This window comes from Tachysurus vachellii, chromosome 23 (assembly GCF_030014155.1).
Source record: "Tachysurus vachellii isolate PV-2020 chromosome 23, HZAU_Pvac_v1, whole genome shotgun sequence".
Classification (NCBI taxonomy): domain Eukaryota; kingdom Metazoa; phylum Chordata; class Actinopteri; order Siluriformes; family Bagridae; genus Tachysurus; species Tachysurus vachellii.
The window spans coordinates 5,505,085-5,521,559 of record NC_083482.1 but is presented as its reverse complement, the minus strand read 5'-3'; the positions used below and the strand labels follow the sequence as shown (position 1 = coordinate 5,521,559).

The 16,475-nt window shown below is 40.3% G+C and overlaps 1 protein-coding gene across 3 annotated transcripts in view; it reads left to right on the top strand.

Moving 5' to 3' along the window:
- Positions 1-16,475, top strand: part of dgkza (diacylglycerol kinase, zeta a) — a 95,957-nt gene that overhangs the window by 18,688 nt on the left and 60,794 nt on the right. For 2 of the 3 annotated variants that reach the window (XM_060859197.1, XM_060859196.1), the window contains exon 1: positions 5,466-5,616. The exons of the other annotated variant lie outside the window; for it this stretch is intronic. The gene's annotated coding sequence lies outside the window, so the exon portion shown is untranslated. Of the gene's footprint in view, positions 1-5,465; positions 5,617-16,475 lie in introns of those variants that run through there. 3 annotated transcript variants of the gene reach the window in all.

The window sequence follows — 16,475 nt, the reverse complement described above, 5'->3', positions numbered from 1 at the left end:
CAGTCTCTCTCTCTCTCTCTCTCTCTCTCTCTCTCTCTCTCACTCTCACACACACTTTCTCACTCTCTCTCTTTCTCTCTCTCACTCTCTCACTCACACTCTCTCTCTTTCTCTCTCTCACTCTCACTCACTCTCTCTCTTACTCTCTCTCACACTCTCTCACACACTCTCTCTCTCCCTCTCTCTCTCTCTCTCTCTCTCTCTCTCTCTCTCTCTCTCTCTCTCTCTCTCTCTCTCTCACTCTCTCACTCGTTTTCTCTTTTTGTCTGTTTCTCTGTCAGTCTCTCTCTGTCTCTCTCTCACTCACACTCACTCTTTCACACCTCCATATTAAAGTGTGTGAGCTGCACTTCACAGTTTGTGTTTTTACCTTTTAAGGCTGGGGAAACGGGTTCACACACACGCACACGGGTACAGTGTATGTACTTCTTTATGAAGCATCTGCAAAGGAACAGTTAGTGGCGTGTGTGTGTGCGTGAGTGATAGAGAAACAGAAAGGAGTTGGTTTGGTACGTGGGTTCTGATGCAGGGGAGGAAGCGTATGGTGTGTTTCACAAAGTGTGAGTTTATAAAGTGGTAAACGCAGCCTGTGGCTTTTTGTTTTTCGGTAAATGCCATGTTCACTGTCTACACTTTCCTGCACACACAGCACTTTCTGACTGGTGTGAGATGTGACTCCCTCACAGATAAGTTTTCAGGTGTAATTAAAAAATGCAGTTTAAATTGAAGCTAAACTTCTGGAAACCTCCTACAGGATATCGAGGTTAGGTTCAGAGTTTGGCCTGTCACAAAGATTTAATCAGCTAATTGCAATTATTTACGCTGCGCTAAGCAGGATGGTTGGACGTGATCCTAAAGTCAATGTTAATTCTCAGTTTCAAATCACAATACAGTATCTGAATCTATTAAATGTTGTATACAGTATCAGTACAGGATTTATTTTCTCAGCTGTTTGCTGTAATATGCACTAACATTTATTTCAGTTGTAGCTTTTAAATATTTAAGTTATTGTTTGTTCCTGTCTTCCATTTAAATGAGTTTACTGTCTAAGTGGCAAACAGAAATATCATTTGCCTGGCATTGATGCATGGCTATATGTGTATAACTGCTGCTGTGGTTATAAAAGTGTCGTTTTTATAAAAATGTCAAGTGAGTCACAATGTCTCATTCATGACAGGCCTGTTTGGGGTTAGGTCATTGTTGTAGGTACAGCATTTTGATTTCTTTAGCTACAAGAATACACACATCAGTGCACTTAACGCACCAAGACACATAATTCAAAGTTTCGTGCTGTTCTAAAGGAAACATCAGGTGCACTATGCTGTTTTGTGGTTAACTGCACAATAAATAAGGGAAAGAAGGAATGAAAAACAATGACTACTTCCCTCATCATTTGTCCTACGTCTCTGCTAAACAGGAAATGAGCAAGGGGTTTCCTTTAAGTGTAGGTCCTGGTGGTATTTCTTAATACTGCACTAATTATAGAGTCAAATATTTAATGATGGACACCAATCAGTCATAACACTAAAAGGAACTGACTAATGTCGTGTCAGTTCCCCTTGTGCTAACAAATCAGCTCAGACCTGTTGAGGCATGGACTCTATAAGATCTCTGAAGATGTGCTGTGGTATCTGACACTAAGATCCTTTAATTCCTATAAGCTGTGAGGTGGGGCCTCCATGGATCAGACTTGTTTGTTCATCACATCTGAGTTATTTGGAGGCCTAGTCAACACCTTGAACTCTCTTTCATGTTCCTCAAAAGATCTCTGTACATTTGTGCAGTATGATACTGTCCTGCTGAAAGAGGCGATTTTGGTCTGCAACTTTCTTTAGTACAGTATGTGTCCAAGTAACGTCCATATGACTGCAAGCACTCAAGGTTCTTTCCATAATGTATTCTGGAGTCATCCCTTCACCAGGTGATGCACATGTAACTGGATGTCCAGATTATGTAAAAGAAAATGTGATTACCTGGCAACACATACCTGGCCACCTTCTTCCATTGCTCCATGGTCTAGCTCTGATGTCCATTGTAGGCACAGTCAGTTGTGGACAGGGGTTGGCATGGGCACTCTGAATCCCCAATTGGGTGTTCATGTCTGTCCCAGTTTCACCGGTTAACTGTCCTTGGACCACTTTGTAAGGTACTAACCACTGCATACTAGCAACTCCCCACAAAGCCTGCAGTTTTGAAGGTGCTTTGATCCATTGGCCATCACAAGTTTCTCAAACGTTTATTGACTTGTTGCCCTTTTTCCTACTTCCGATACATCAACTTTAACAACTGACTGTTCATTTGCTGTCTCATGTATCCGACCTGTTTGAACAGTGTTCAATTGAATAATCAATATTATTCACTTTACCTGCAACTAGTTTTAATGTTATGGCTGCCCTTAACCCCACTGAACAGCTTCGGGGTGAACTGGAACACCGACTGCACCCCAAGTTTCCTCTCCTGGCAGGAGTATCTGGTCTGATCCTTATGGTATGTGGACATCTTATTAAGTCAAAGTATTTGTGTTCATTCATCTACAAGAGCTCTTGTACTGTAGATGAATGAACACAAATACTTTGACTAATACTTAAGATGTCCACATATTTGCAACATTCAGCTTGAATTTTATAGTATTTAAATCAATCAGTTAAACAATGTAAGACGTTACAGCACTTTTTCTATGTGGTACTGCATCTGTCTTCAGGTCCTGCTTGAATTTTAGAATTTTCATCAAGGGTTTCCAGTTCTTTTCTTGTCTTTGGTTGTTTTTAAAGTCATACACTTTGGGTCATTGTCCTTCTGTGTGGTGAAGTGGCAGCTAATGGGTTAAAAAGCATTTGACTGAATCTGAGCAGATAATATAGGCTTATTCACTTCAGAATTCTTTCTGTCAGCAGTTAGACCCTGTTCAGACTGCAGGTAAAAGTGGCCCAAATCTGATTTTTTTTTGGGGTCAAGTGACCAGGTCAGACTTCTTCAGGAGTAGTGTGAACACTCAAATCTAGCCCAGATCTGATTTTTTCAAATCAGATTTAGACCACTTCCATATGTGGTCCTGAATCAGACCCAAATCTGATTTTTTCCAATGTGGCCGTAGTGTGAACAACCAAGGCGGATTTGATGCGACTTTTACGTCAATCTACATCGACATTCGTCACAATTATGCGCCGGCGAGTACGCACACAAACGTGACTACGCCTACAAAATGGAGAACAGTGATGGAGCAAGTCAGTAGAGAGAGAGTGAGGTGTTAGACCTGATTAGTATATGGGGAGATACTTCAATTCAGGTAAAACTAGAAGGATCATACCGCAAACCGCTACGTGTTTGAAATGATAGCAAACGAAATGGAAGAACGAGGACACAGGAGAACGTGGCTACAGTGCCAAAGGAAGGTGAAGAGCCTTAAAGCCAAATTTAAAGAAGTGAATGATTCTGTGAAGCTATTCACATCACATTCCCACCACTCCTGGCTTCGTCTCCACATCCACACAGACCTCTGTAGTGAATTTGCAGCCATAACCCCGCAAAAGGCCTAATTTTGATATAAAAAAATAGCTAATTTTGCTCTCTTTCTCTTCATTCTTCTCGTCCTCTGCTCATTAATGTTACGGCTGCAATTTCACAAACATTTAGAAAGAAAAGTGAAAATGCTTACTTCCTCCATAACCTCGCCAACTTTTTAGCGCAACGGCGTGTTGCGTGTGACGTCATTGTTATTGTTCGTTTGCGCATGCGGGTCAGTTCGAAACAGCAAACAGTTCACACTGGTATCTGATATAGGCCACATTTTAAAAGGTAATGTGAACAGCCAAACAAAAAAATCAGATCTGAGCAAAATATCCGAATTGAGCATTAAGACTTGCAGTGTGAACGTGGCCTTAGAGCATCAAACCATACAAGAGAGCCATTTTTCTCTCTTTTCCATGCTCTTCTCTTCCCATCATTCAGGGGCAAATTGATCACTGAGTCATCTGTTCATAGGATATTCTTTAAGAACTGTAAAATCTTTTTAGATGCTTTTGGCTAACTTATATTTTGTCATCCTGTTTTTGAGGCTAACCAACTGTTTACGTCTTGTGGTAAAGCCTCTGTATTTACTTTGGTGTAAAGTTTCAAGACAACAATCAAGTTTTCTTTTTATTGCTGACTTTAACATAAATGTTCCTACCTCCAGGAGGGAGTTCTTGACCAGACCAAATGGCCATTCAAAGGGGTTTTGCTTTAGGACTCTTTTTTGATAGTATTCTGGACTTTGGTGTTATTGCGCTCACCAGTGTGTTCTTTTTGTTTAAGAATGTCAGATATGACCACACTATCTCTGGCGCTATATCTCTGAAGCTTTAGTTTTGATTTTTTTTCAGCCTAGCAGTGACAACTCTTTGGACTTTGTATTGAGGAATGCATTGAGCTAAAATTGCAACATCTCTTCAGACTAATTTCCAAATATAAGGAGCTAGTTAATTGCTTATAAGGGATTTTGTATAAATTTGCTCTTGCTAACATCATAGCATCCCTGGATACTGCATTTGGAAAATGTATTTTAGAACTATAGAGTATTCTGGTATGTGGTAGCCTAGAGGTTAAGGTGTTGGGCTACTGATCAGAAGGTTGTGAGTTCAAATCTCAGGTCCACCAAGCTGCAGCTGCTGGGCCCCTGAGCAAGGCCCTTAAACCTCAATTGCTCAGTTGTATAAAATGAGTTTAAATGTAAGTCGCTCCGAATAAGAGCGTCTGCCAAATTTCCCTCTCAGGTTTTCTTTGCTATGATGTTTCAGGGAGTTTTTCCTCAAAACTGATACCTCTGAATTGCCGATTAAGCTTCTTGGTGAATGCTTACTGTTGCACAAATTATACACAATAAATAAGCTAGCATTGTGGGCGGTGCAGAATGCCCCAGCATGATGAGTAAATCCATTACTAACTTGCCAGTAGTATTTTAAGATTATAATAAGTTTGACATAGCAGAGCCATCACTTCACCATCTATTGTGCTCATTTCTAGTCTGTGGATAGATTTCCATAACGAAAACTATTTGGTGGTTACACACCACAGGCGGATTTGTTCTTCCCTTTCGTTATATGGTGCATTAGTGGGACAAGTTTGTGCAAAAATCTTCAAGCTTCATTTGTTTCTACTTCTAAGTGTTTTTATTCTACTCCTTTTGTGTTTTCTTTACATATTTACACTAAAAAAGTATACTATTCTATACATGCATGAACATTTTTTGCTGAGGAAGGGAGGATTAATTTGTAACTGTGTGTGGGGGTCTGTTTGTATGGCATTGGGTGGGTTGTGTAATTGTTAGACAGGAAAAGCATGTGCCATCATGCTTCATGGTATTTCTGCTTATGCTATCTTCCCTTCCCTTACTTACACTCACGCTGTGTCTCTGTCTCCTCCCTTGGACACACCTACTTCAAGTTTCTCAGCACAGGCTGCCTGCTCGCTGTCACACGTCTCTGCATCTCTCTCTCTCTCTCTCTCTCTCTCTCTCTCTCTCTCTCTCTCTCTCTCTCTCTCTCTCTCTCTCTCTCTCTACCCTCTTTGCAAGGACCAAAGTTATTCAAAGAGCTGAGGACAAGGCATTTCTGATGAGCTTTTATCTCTGCCAGTCAGGTTGTATTCATCCAGTGCTCCTGTACTCTGTTTGTGTGATTGTGTGTTGATTGTGTAGCCGAATGCAGTGCTGCCTCTATATTCTGCCGACTCTTTAGACTTTCTAGCGAAGAGATGCATGCTGAAGGAAGGCAAGCTAATAGGCTTATAGGGTTACGACTGCTTCAGTCATGAGAACGTGCCACACGTTTGCTGTGGAGCAGTTACAATTTGCGTCCAATTGTGTCACGGAAAAAAAAACCTACAGCTCTGTAGCATTTCACATACAGTTTACTTCTTCTCTTATTTCCTTTTATTCGCTTACTTACTCAGAGAGGACAAGTGTTAGGTCCAAGTGTTATGAATTATGATGAAAGTGTATCGCTGTGGACGCATTAGTAGGGAAAAGAAGGGGAATCTCAGCACAGGAACTAGAACCAAGCTGCTGCTGAAATTATTATCCTGTTTATATTCGCTGAATAATTGAATTTAATTAAATTGATAATACTGCGATTGCTAGGAATAAAAGGGCTGAAACTGAACGAAACACTGAGTCAAAAAATGTAATGCTTTGTTGCATTAAGTGTTTGTGAACTTTTTTTTTTTTTAGACCTTTCTTGGATAATCTCTAAATAATATAACCATAAGCTGTAGCAGTAAAAACATAAGACTTATGTGACTTATTGAGCAATATTGACACACAATATTGACACATTGACATTTAAGTTAATCCTCAAATAATTGAACGTTATGTGTCTTATGTTCAATCATAATCCACATTGCAATAGAAATTGCATTAAAAAAAAAGCCAGTTAATTATTTTAATGCATTTAATTAAATAAACTGCATCCTATCTTTCAGTCATAGTGAAATGTCAGTTTGTGAAATGTCAACTGATGAAGCTTGGTTTAGTGGTTAAACCCACTCCAGCTAAATTTAGTCATCTTTACTTTTCTCTTTATTAATCAGCTTTAAATCTGAACCCGCAGGCCATGTCACTCTAAAACAGCACAAAAACCTTATCATGTTGCTGAGACTTGGGTAACTTGGGTTTACCCGTGTTGTATATTTTAGTCCACGTGGATCCCAGAGCTCTCGCTGCTGGTCAGATATTTCCGAGTGCCGAGTGCAGTAAAAACGCTCTCTCTGTGCAGTGTTATTACTGTGTTTCCATCTGAACAGTACGTCCAGTCAGAAACAGGTTCGCTGCTACTGCAGTGTAAATATCGCTGCTGAAGCTGACGTTCATTGTGCTACAGAGATCACACTGAAACGGTTGTTCGGACGTGAACATGGAAAACGGATAAACTTTGATATACAGTTAATGTTTGGGTTCTGCTAATGTTCTTAACATTGATTCTGGTTAGATGGGGTGTTGTGTGATGTTAGCTTGTGTTTGGGATGTGTAGGCTCAGTATGCATGCATTAACATGCACATTTAGATGAATTTAGATGTTGCACTTGACTTCACTTGCACTTCACAAACAAGCTGTATGGTCCAGAAACCCATGAAGTAACCCCTCATTTTAAAAGTAAGACCATTACATGAGTATTTGAGGCTTTGATGAATAGGAAGATACTAAAAATCATACATGCTGTCAGACGGATCTAGTAAGAATTGGCAGGAAATTTGTCATGCACTGGCTTTGATGCATTAAACACCGGGGTAAATGTGGGGTGCCATCTGGGGAGGCAGGGGCAAGAGCGAGAGAGGAAGAGCTCAGGAAAGCATAAGCACATGGGAGCGAGAGAGCGACAAGCAGTTATTTATAGTCAGATGGATTAAAGATTGAATGACTTTTAACTGTTCTTGCTAAACAAGTAGGGCTTATTTGTTCTCTAATTAACAGGAAGCTAGTGAATGATTCATTCTTATCTGTCCAGCTGTTTTGCTAGAAACCTCAGCATAACCAGCTAATGATTAACAGGGGGTGTTTTTGTTATATCTGATATACCTTAGTGTGTATATTTATTTCTCTGTGCTTTAGCTGTTTCATGCTAACATTAGCTGGCATTTGCCTAAGATTTTGAACAACATGAACATATAATATGATTATATAAAATATCAGGTAAACTTCATTAGAAGTGATCAGAGGTGTCCGCTTTCCTCCACAGTTTTGCATAGTTTGCTATAGTTAGTTTGCTCATTTGCATCAAACAGAGATATGCAGAGCCGTGAGACATGATCCAACACAGCAGCCTGCTCAGGAGATGCGTCGCTCTTTCACCCGACCCTCACATTAACGTGTCACACAGTTACACAGTTATTTATTCCCATAATGATTCTGTAATACTGAGCCAACTGGAGCAGACACAATATGATTGCGTCGCCACCGATCGATATGCGACCACCTTTGATCAGAATCATGGGTAATCCTGCTGTTACTACTGCGAATTATGGTGTAGAACATTCTCTAGCACAATGTTATGTTCTTCCTTTTTCTTTTCTCTGACTTTCTCTGTCTGACTCTAACACAAAGTAAAAGGTACATGCTCACACTTGCTGTAGGGAGAGAAGTGTGAGCTGAAGAGAAATTCTCACACACACACACACACACACACACACACACACACACACACACACACAGTTGTATGTGGCGTGTTTGTCTCCTTCTGCTGCAGGGGTTTCAATGTAAATGTAAAAGGTGTAAATCAGCGATGTTTACACTCTAGACTTGCTTCAGATCACAGCAAACGCTTCCTCTTTCCTGTAGTTTTAGACAGAATTACATCCTTTCACAAGCTACGATGTGATGTTTCTCTAGGTGTATATCATCCTCCTCAGGACTGAGCCGTATAGTCAGTGGTAATGATTTAATAAGCAATTCTGTCTGTATGCTGATGATCTAATATAATTGTATATACACTGTAGCTGACTTCATGGAGACGTGTGATACTGTGTGATGTCGTGAGCAGCCATGTTGATTTGAACTTAGGGTTTACGACATCCCAGTTATCTCAGTTGTGTATGTTTTGTATTTAGAGAACACGTACCTGACTCCCCAGACACGGCGCCACTCAGAAACCAATAAGTGATATTGTGAGATTAACCATCCAGGGCCTTTGTATAGTTATATTTTTGTACTATTACTATAACTGTAGAGGTGCAAGGCAACCGTGCTAACCACTAAGCCACCAAGACCCACTAGATGTTTCTGTTTGTCTCTTTGGTCAATAGATTTGTCAAATACACTAAACACACTGATATGCAGTTAACAAATAGAAACAGGAGTGTGTGTGTGTGTGGGCACAGATTAAACTACAGTGTGCAGGTCTTCTATTCTAGACAAAACCACTTTGTAGCCCTGCTTTTGCAGCACAATAAACACTCCACAAGTCATCATTAATTCATCTCCAGTGAGTGCGTTACCCTGCTCACGGCTGCTATAGTCTCAGCCTCAGACACTTCACTCACAGGCAACGTTTCAAATTTTCTGCCTGCTGATTGGCTCCATGTTCCGGTTTCTGATGGAAAACAGTCCTCAATAACTGAACGGAACTGTACTGAGTACAATACAAGCATACGCATCACCCTTATGGACTGCACAGACCTACACCAATTACACACTTTCATTATACATCCATCTGTTTACATGCTGTTTTGCACACAGTTTTTGCTCTTTGCACACGCTGTCTCACATTTCAGTTGATTGCTGCACAATTCTTATATACTACAATATCTCAGGGACCTACTGCTATAACACTGTGTTCATTCCAGTATTTCTGCACATCTAATATTGTTGTACATACAATATTTACACTGGTCTGTGCTGTCTCTGTTTACTGTCTTTTGTGTAGTGTCTTGTATTTTTTGTTTGCACTGTCTTTTTGTCTGTTGTCTTGTCCTGCAATGTTTGCACCAGGTTGCACAGATGCACTTTATGTATCTAGGATTAACTTAAATCCTTAGCTCTGTCTTTGTTTTATGTAGCACCAGGTCCTGGAGAAACGTTGTCTCATTTCACTGTGTACTGCAACAGCTATATATGGTTGAAATGACAATAAAAGCTTCTTGACTTGACTTGACAACTGACATGCCGTGTATCAGGAGAAGAGCACAACCTTCAAGAGAAAGCTAGAGCTTTAGGTCGGGAAATAAAGGGTTTGGAAGATCTGTAGCCTATAACAGGAAGACTGCAGGTTATTTCACATGCGCACACACACACACACACACACACACACACATGATTATGCAGTCCACCTGCCAGCATGTTTCTGTGCTGTGTGGGAGTAGAACTAGAGAACCTAGCAGAACTCATTTATGACATTAATCAGAGATCAGGCTGGAACTCCAGACCTTACAGCTGTGAGAGAACCCCATTACTGTACCTGCTGCATGCATTTGTGTGTGTGTGTGTGTGTGTGTGTTTATTAGCTGTGTGTTTACACATTAATCTCATTGTTCCTGTTTCACAGTGTGTCTGAGAGAGCACACAAATTGAACACAGGTTCAGCTAAACAGTCTGGTCCACATAGACACACAAGCATGAGCAACATCCGTACACACACACACACACACACACACACAGAGAGAGAGAACGTGGGCTTGAGTTTGCTACCCACAGTGAGGCCAACGTTGATAATTTGGTTGGTAAACTGGAAAACGAGTCTCATCTATTCACCTAAAAGTGTATTTCCGTTTCTCAAAAATGTGTGTGGGTAAAAAAAAAACAGACTTGTGTTGATGCAATACTGAAATGTTGTTGGTATTTTGCTTGTTTCCTGTTTGGGGTCACCACAGCAGATCATCTGCTTTGCATATTTCATTTGGTAATTTATTTTTATTTTTATTTAAAAAAAAAAGGATGCCCTTCCTGAAGCAACCCTCCTGTTTTACCGGGTTCTTCAGTGGTTGGGTTACTGAGCTCTTCAGTGGTTGGGTTACTGAGCTCTTTAGCGTTTGGGTTACTGAGCTCTTCAGTGGTTGGGTTACTGAGCTCTTCAGTGGTTGGGTTACTGAGCTCTTCAGTGTTTGGGTTACTGAGCTCTTCAGTGGTTGGGTTACTGAGCTCTTTAGCGGTTGGGTTACTGAGCTCTTCAGTGGTTGGGTTACTGAGCTCTTCAGCGTTTGGGTTACTGAGCTCTTCAGTGGTTGGGTTACTGAGCTCTTTAGCGGTTGGGTTACTGAGCTCTTCAGTGGTTGGGTTACTGAGCTCTTCAGCGTTTGGGTTACTGAGCTCTTCAGCGTTTGGGTTACTGAGCTCTTCAGTGGTTGGGTTACTGAGCTCTTCAGTGGTTGGGTTACTGAGCTCTTCAGTGGTTGGGTTACTGAGCTCTTCAGTGGTTGGGTTACTGAGCTCTTTAGCGTTTGGGTTACTGAGCTCTTCAGTGGTTGGGTTACTGAGCTCTTTAGCGTTTGGGTTACTGAGCTCTTCAGCATTTGGGTTACTGAGCTCTTCAGCGGTTGGGTTACTGAGCTCTTCCACAATACTGAAATAAATGGGGGGGGGGGGGGGTTTCAGAAAGACAGAAGCTGCTTCTCTTCTCCCCTACCATTCCCTCGTTTTTCACTCAGATCCGTGACCTCTTGCTGCTCTGGCTGACGGCTGAACCTGTGTGCGTTTGTGTGTGTGTGTGTGTGTGTGTGTGTGTGTGTGTGTGTGTGTGTGTGCACCTCATGCTCTTTAGCCAAGTGAGTCATTTTTTCAGAAGCTTTTGTGCTTTGCTTGCTTTAGAAAGTGTGATTACTGTGCTATGAGCTATTAATGTCACTCTCCTTTTGTAATGCAGCTTATTAAAGCTTAATGGAAAATCTCAAAAGAGCAAAGACCACATTTTAAACTCCCCTCACCGGCCCAGTCTAGATCACACAACCTACATCAAGCACCAAGCAGCTGTTTTCATATAAGTTCAGTCGCTGTAAGATTGCAAGAATAAACATAAGATTCCATCTCTGTCTCTCTCTCTCTCTCTCTCACACACACACACACACACACACACACACACACACACTCTCTCTCTCTCACACACACACACACTCGCGCTCTCTCTCCCTCTCTCTCTCGCACACACTCACTCTCTCTCTCACACACACTCACTCACACTCTCTCTCTCACACACACACTCACTCACTCACTCACTCACTCACTCTCTCTCTCTCACACACACACTCTCTCTCTTTCTCTCTCTGACGCACACTCACTCACTCTCTCTCTCTTGCACACACACACTCACTCTCTCTCTCTGTCTCTCTCTCTCACACACTCACTCACTCACTCACTCACTCTCTGGCTCTCTCTCTCGCACACACTCACTCACTCACTCACTCTCTCTCTCTCTCGCACACTCGCGCTCTCTCTCTCTCTCTCTATCTCTCTATCTCTCGCACACACACTCTCTCTCTCTCTCTCTCACACACACTCACTCACTCACTCTCTCTTGCACACACTCACTCACTCTCTCTCACACACTCTCACACACTCTCTCTCTCTCTCTCTCTCTCTCTCTCTCTCTCTCTCTCTGTATTGACCTATAACCTGTTTCCCAAAATGTTCTGGGTGGGAAAATTAGAGTTGCTCTTTTTGTGTTTGTCTCTGTCTCTCTAGGGAGTGACTCTTTTCTGAGCTCATGCAACTGGTGACACTGAGCTGTCATAATGCTTCATAAGCAGATAGAGGAAATGATTATATTTTTTAAAATTTTTACTGTTTACACAATAAATCAAACATTTATTACATTAATAATTTCCATGTTCTGACTCGGTAAAAACACATTGACTGTTTTCCAGCTGCTTAAATATTAGATTCTTTTTTTTTTTCCTTTAGAGCTTTTTATTCCTTGACCTTTTACTCACACAAACAATAAAGCCAAGTTGACATTAATTTGACATTGACAGCGAGATGATGACAAAGTCCTTCACCTTCTTTCTTTGCTAGTTATAAAAAAAAAATATAGAATTGTTATTACCTACTAGTGCAGTTAGTTTTCAGTTGTTATGTATAACAGAATTTCTGGGTGAGTCTCTAGTTCAGTAGTCAGGATCTTATTCAGTCTCAATAACAAAATCCTTCCAGTGCACTCTTAAAAAAAATCCCACAATGCACTGCAAATCCCAGAAGCTCACTAGAAATCCCTTCCAGGAAATGACATCATAGTGTATTTTCTGAAGTCTGTCAGCTTGAATCAAAAGGCAGATGAACTCTCAGCTCTTTTCAGCAGCACTTCAACTACATATTTGTTGTTGTTGCTGTCAGACGATTACTCACATCATCGATTTTTAACTCTATCTAATGTTCTATATACAGAGTCAAGCGACTTTTAAGCATTTAACGATGTTAGAAAGTCCAATAGTGAGCTTACAATCCTGTACATTTCCATCACAGAATAAAACAGGGATAATTGTATGTCTGGGTTTTTACACTGACTGATGAGGAAATTAGAGCGTTGCTGAAAACTGTCATCAGTGTCCCTGTGTAGAGAGTCAGGGCCCTTACCAGCACCTCAACTAAAAGGGGAGCGATTGAGATGCACCTCTGTTCATGTTCTACAATCATCCTGTTCTACATTTAGAGACAGTTATTGATGTTTATCACTAATCTACAGCTCAGGCAGAATTTCAGCTCACTCTTGTGTGAGATTCAGAGTGATTTTAAACAGAGCTGATCTGAACTTCCTTTAACTCTCTCTCTCTCTCTCTCTTTCCTCTAGCCTTGTATCTTTTTCTCTCCAGCATCCCACAGCTTTCCCTCTCTACGTGTCCTCTGTTTTGTTTAGATAAAGAGGCCGTGAAATGACAGCTGAGACGTAAAATATGGACTCTATTTTAGTAACCTCACTCTAAGGGCTGTGTATACACACACACACACACACACACACACACACACACTCTTACCTTTAACCCACATACTCTGTTAATGTCTGTGTAGTGATAAATGTTGTTGGGTTAAATTTGATCTTGTTAAATATCTTCACTGCACCTCCTGTCTTCTCCTTTTTTTTTAATAAACATCAATCCAATTTTCGGTAACTTGTATTTCTTTTTTTTTTCTTTTCATACTTAAAATCTCCTTAATAAGACACCTTTCCTTTTCATCATAATATTCCCTTTAGTTCAACAATGACTGAAGTCAACTCATAGGATCAGTGAAGGTTAAAATAAAATGTCTGCAAAACGTTGAGCTAAAATGATTATATACTGTAAGTGACAAATATGACATATTCCCCATGTTCAATATATATATATATATATATATATATATATATATATATATATATATATATATATATATATATATATATATTTATGGATGCAGGACAGGACTAAGCAGCTTATGACAGGGTTGCCAGTGTCATGGATTTCATACCAGTTTGAGGACTGAAAAGATTTTGTTTTATATAAATAACCCAAATTCATTGAACTACATTTCTAATTGTAAATTTGGGATGTTGTAGCCTAGTGGTTAAGGTGTTGGGCTACCAATCGGAAGGTTGTGAGTTCGATTCCTATGTCCACCAAGCTGCCACTGCAGGGCCCCTGAGCAAGGCCCTTAACCCTCAATTGCTCAGTTGTATAAAAATGTACGTCACTCTGGATAAGGGCGTCTGCTAAATGCTGTAAATGTAAATGTTCGATATAGCACATGAAACGATTCAGAATCTTGTAAGATAGCTAGAAATCTTAGAACCTAGGAGAAAAAAATCGGTTCAAATTTATACACCGACAATAAAGCATATTGTATCTCCGAAACTGTACCCTAATGAATCTTTTTCATTATACACCAGATGTAGGATATGGACAGAATATAGGAAAACCCCAGTAAAACCATTCAAGCTCAGGTTCCAGTCTTTCTTGTGTCCCCCAGAGAGGAGATCTGTATTAAGTTTCATCTGAACAGCCCAAGCTCATACATGTAAACATCACATTATACATTTCACATAGTTCACTTACTCATTTCATCCTGATAGCTTTACCACATGTGAAGTATACAGTAAATTAGCATTCATACCTCGATCAGTCTCACAAACATAATCGGTGCCTGTCATATGCTAGGAACATTTCACTTCCTGTCTACACAGAAACATGCGTGATGCAGCAAGGCTGTTTGTCGAACGTTAATATTACCAAGGGAAGGAAGTTCAAGCTTGTTTGCTGTCTGATATTGCAAACAGATTGAAGGGGATGCTCAGGGTCCTGAGATATTCTGCCCTATTTAAATAGCTCCGCTCTTAAGCATCACTTAGGGACATGTGATCATGGCAGAATGTCGTCCAATTAGATCCTCAGATCAAGATGATTTTTTTTTTAATTAGAAGAACTGATCAACATATGATGTGTTATATAGTGATCTTTTTTTTTGTTTAATGAGACATCGTGGCTTCTGTCGGAGCTTATTGCATTTATCTAAATGATTTACTCGGAGACATCTCTGATCTCTGACGGAAAGAGTTTTCACACTTTGATTAGTGAAGTGACTTTTTAAATATGGCTTGTTTTAACCAACACAAAATGAAACTGATGATGGTTACAGCTCAGTGATTAAATCTAATTGGACAGAAGTGTGTGTGTTTATTCGCCAGTTTCAGTCCATAGCACTACAGTAATATGGTAATACGAAGAACAAGTTTTCAGCCATTGGAAAGAATGGGAGCTTCTGATTCACAAATACATTGAGTGTATTGTGTGTAAAATAGGGTCTTGGAACTGTGTGTGTGTGTGTCTTGTGTATAGTATAAAACCTAGTATGCTCACCCTGTCGAGTGTGTGTCTGTATGTCTGTGTGTAGATGTGTGTGTGTGTGTCTGTGTGTGTGTCTTGTGTATAGTATAAAACCTATCTGATATGCTCACCCTGTCGAGTGTGTGTCTGTATGTCTACTGTATGTGTAGATGTGTGTGTGTGTGTGTCTTGTGTATAGTATAAAACCTATCTGATATGCTCACCTGTCGAGTGTGTGTCTGTATGACTGCGTGTAGGTGTGTGAGTGTTTTGAAGGAGTGGGACATCTTCAGTGTGTTTGTCAGCACCATGCTGTCATTGTTTACACACCGTATGGAGAATGGGACACGGAGACACAGAGACACCTGCACGATAAATCGTGGCATGATATCATGTTATGCTATATGTTCATACTGATATTCACACACTAGTCAGTATGGGGCATGACCCTTTTTTGCTTTACGAACTAATAATGAGATCTTTTTTAAGCATGAGCTCTATGACCTATATTAGATAAGTACATCTAGTCTTTATATGATACAGTCCTATGAGTATTTAGTGAGTGTTTGTGGTTGTTTCTTCTCTATTGCAGAGTGCATAAAACCACACACACACACACACACACATACACACACACAAACATATGTATTCCCATGGTTTGGGTTTATAGCTTCTGTGAGAATAGTCACAGTCTATAAAGCCACACAGTGATACGAGCTCCTCGGCTAACGATGTGTTTGCGCATTGAATGACCTTTAATTAGTGTGCAACAGAAAGCTGCTCACACATGCGATGAGAAACTGCGATCTGTGCTAAAGATTAGTTTCTCACTTGCTCACGTGTTTATGCACGCACACACACACACACACACACACACACACAGACTCAGGCTAATGTGGCATTTTCTATGTAATTAACTATTCTTCAGTTCTTCAGCTGTTCTGCTTTTGAAACGATCTGAGCGCTGTTGCATTCTCCATTCTGATTGGTCAGGAGGAGTTGATTCATTATTTATAAAGCTGCTCTGACAGTAGTTTTAGCACCAAGACCTGTAGATCACAGGTTTATATTAATGCATGTATTAGAATACTGTATTGCTTCTTTAGCAATAAAGCTAATCTGATAAACTGATAAGAATAAGTGGAATTGTATTGTAATTGTTTATTCAAGTATTGTAACTGATTCATTTAACTTTTATAGGAGGAGTCTCTAGGATCAGTACTTT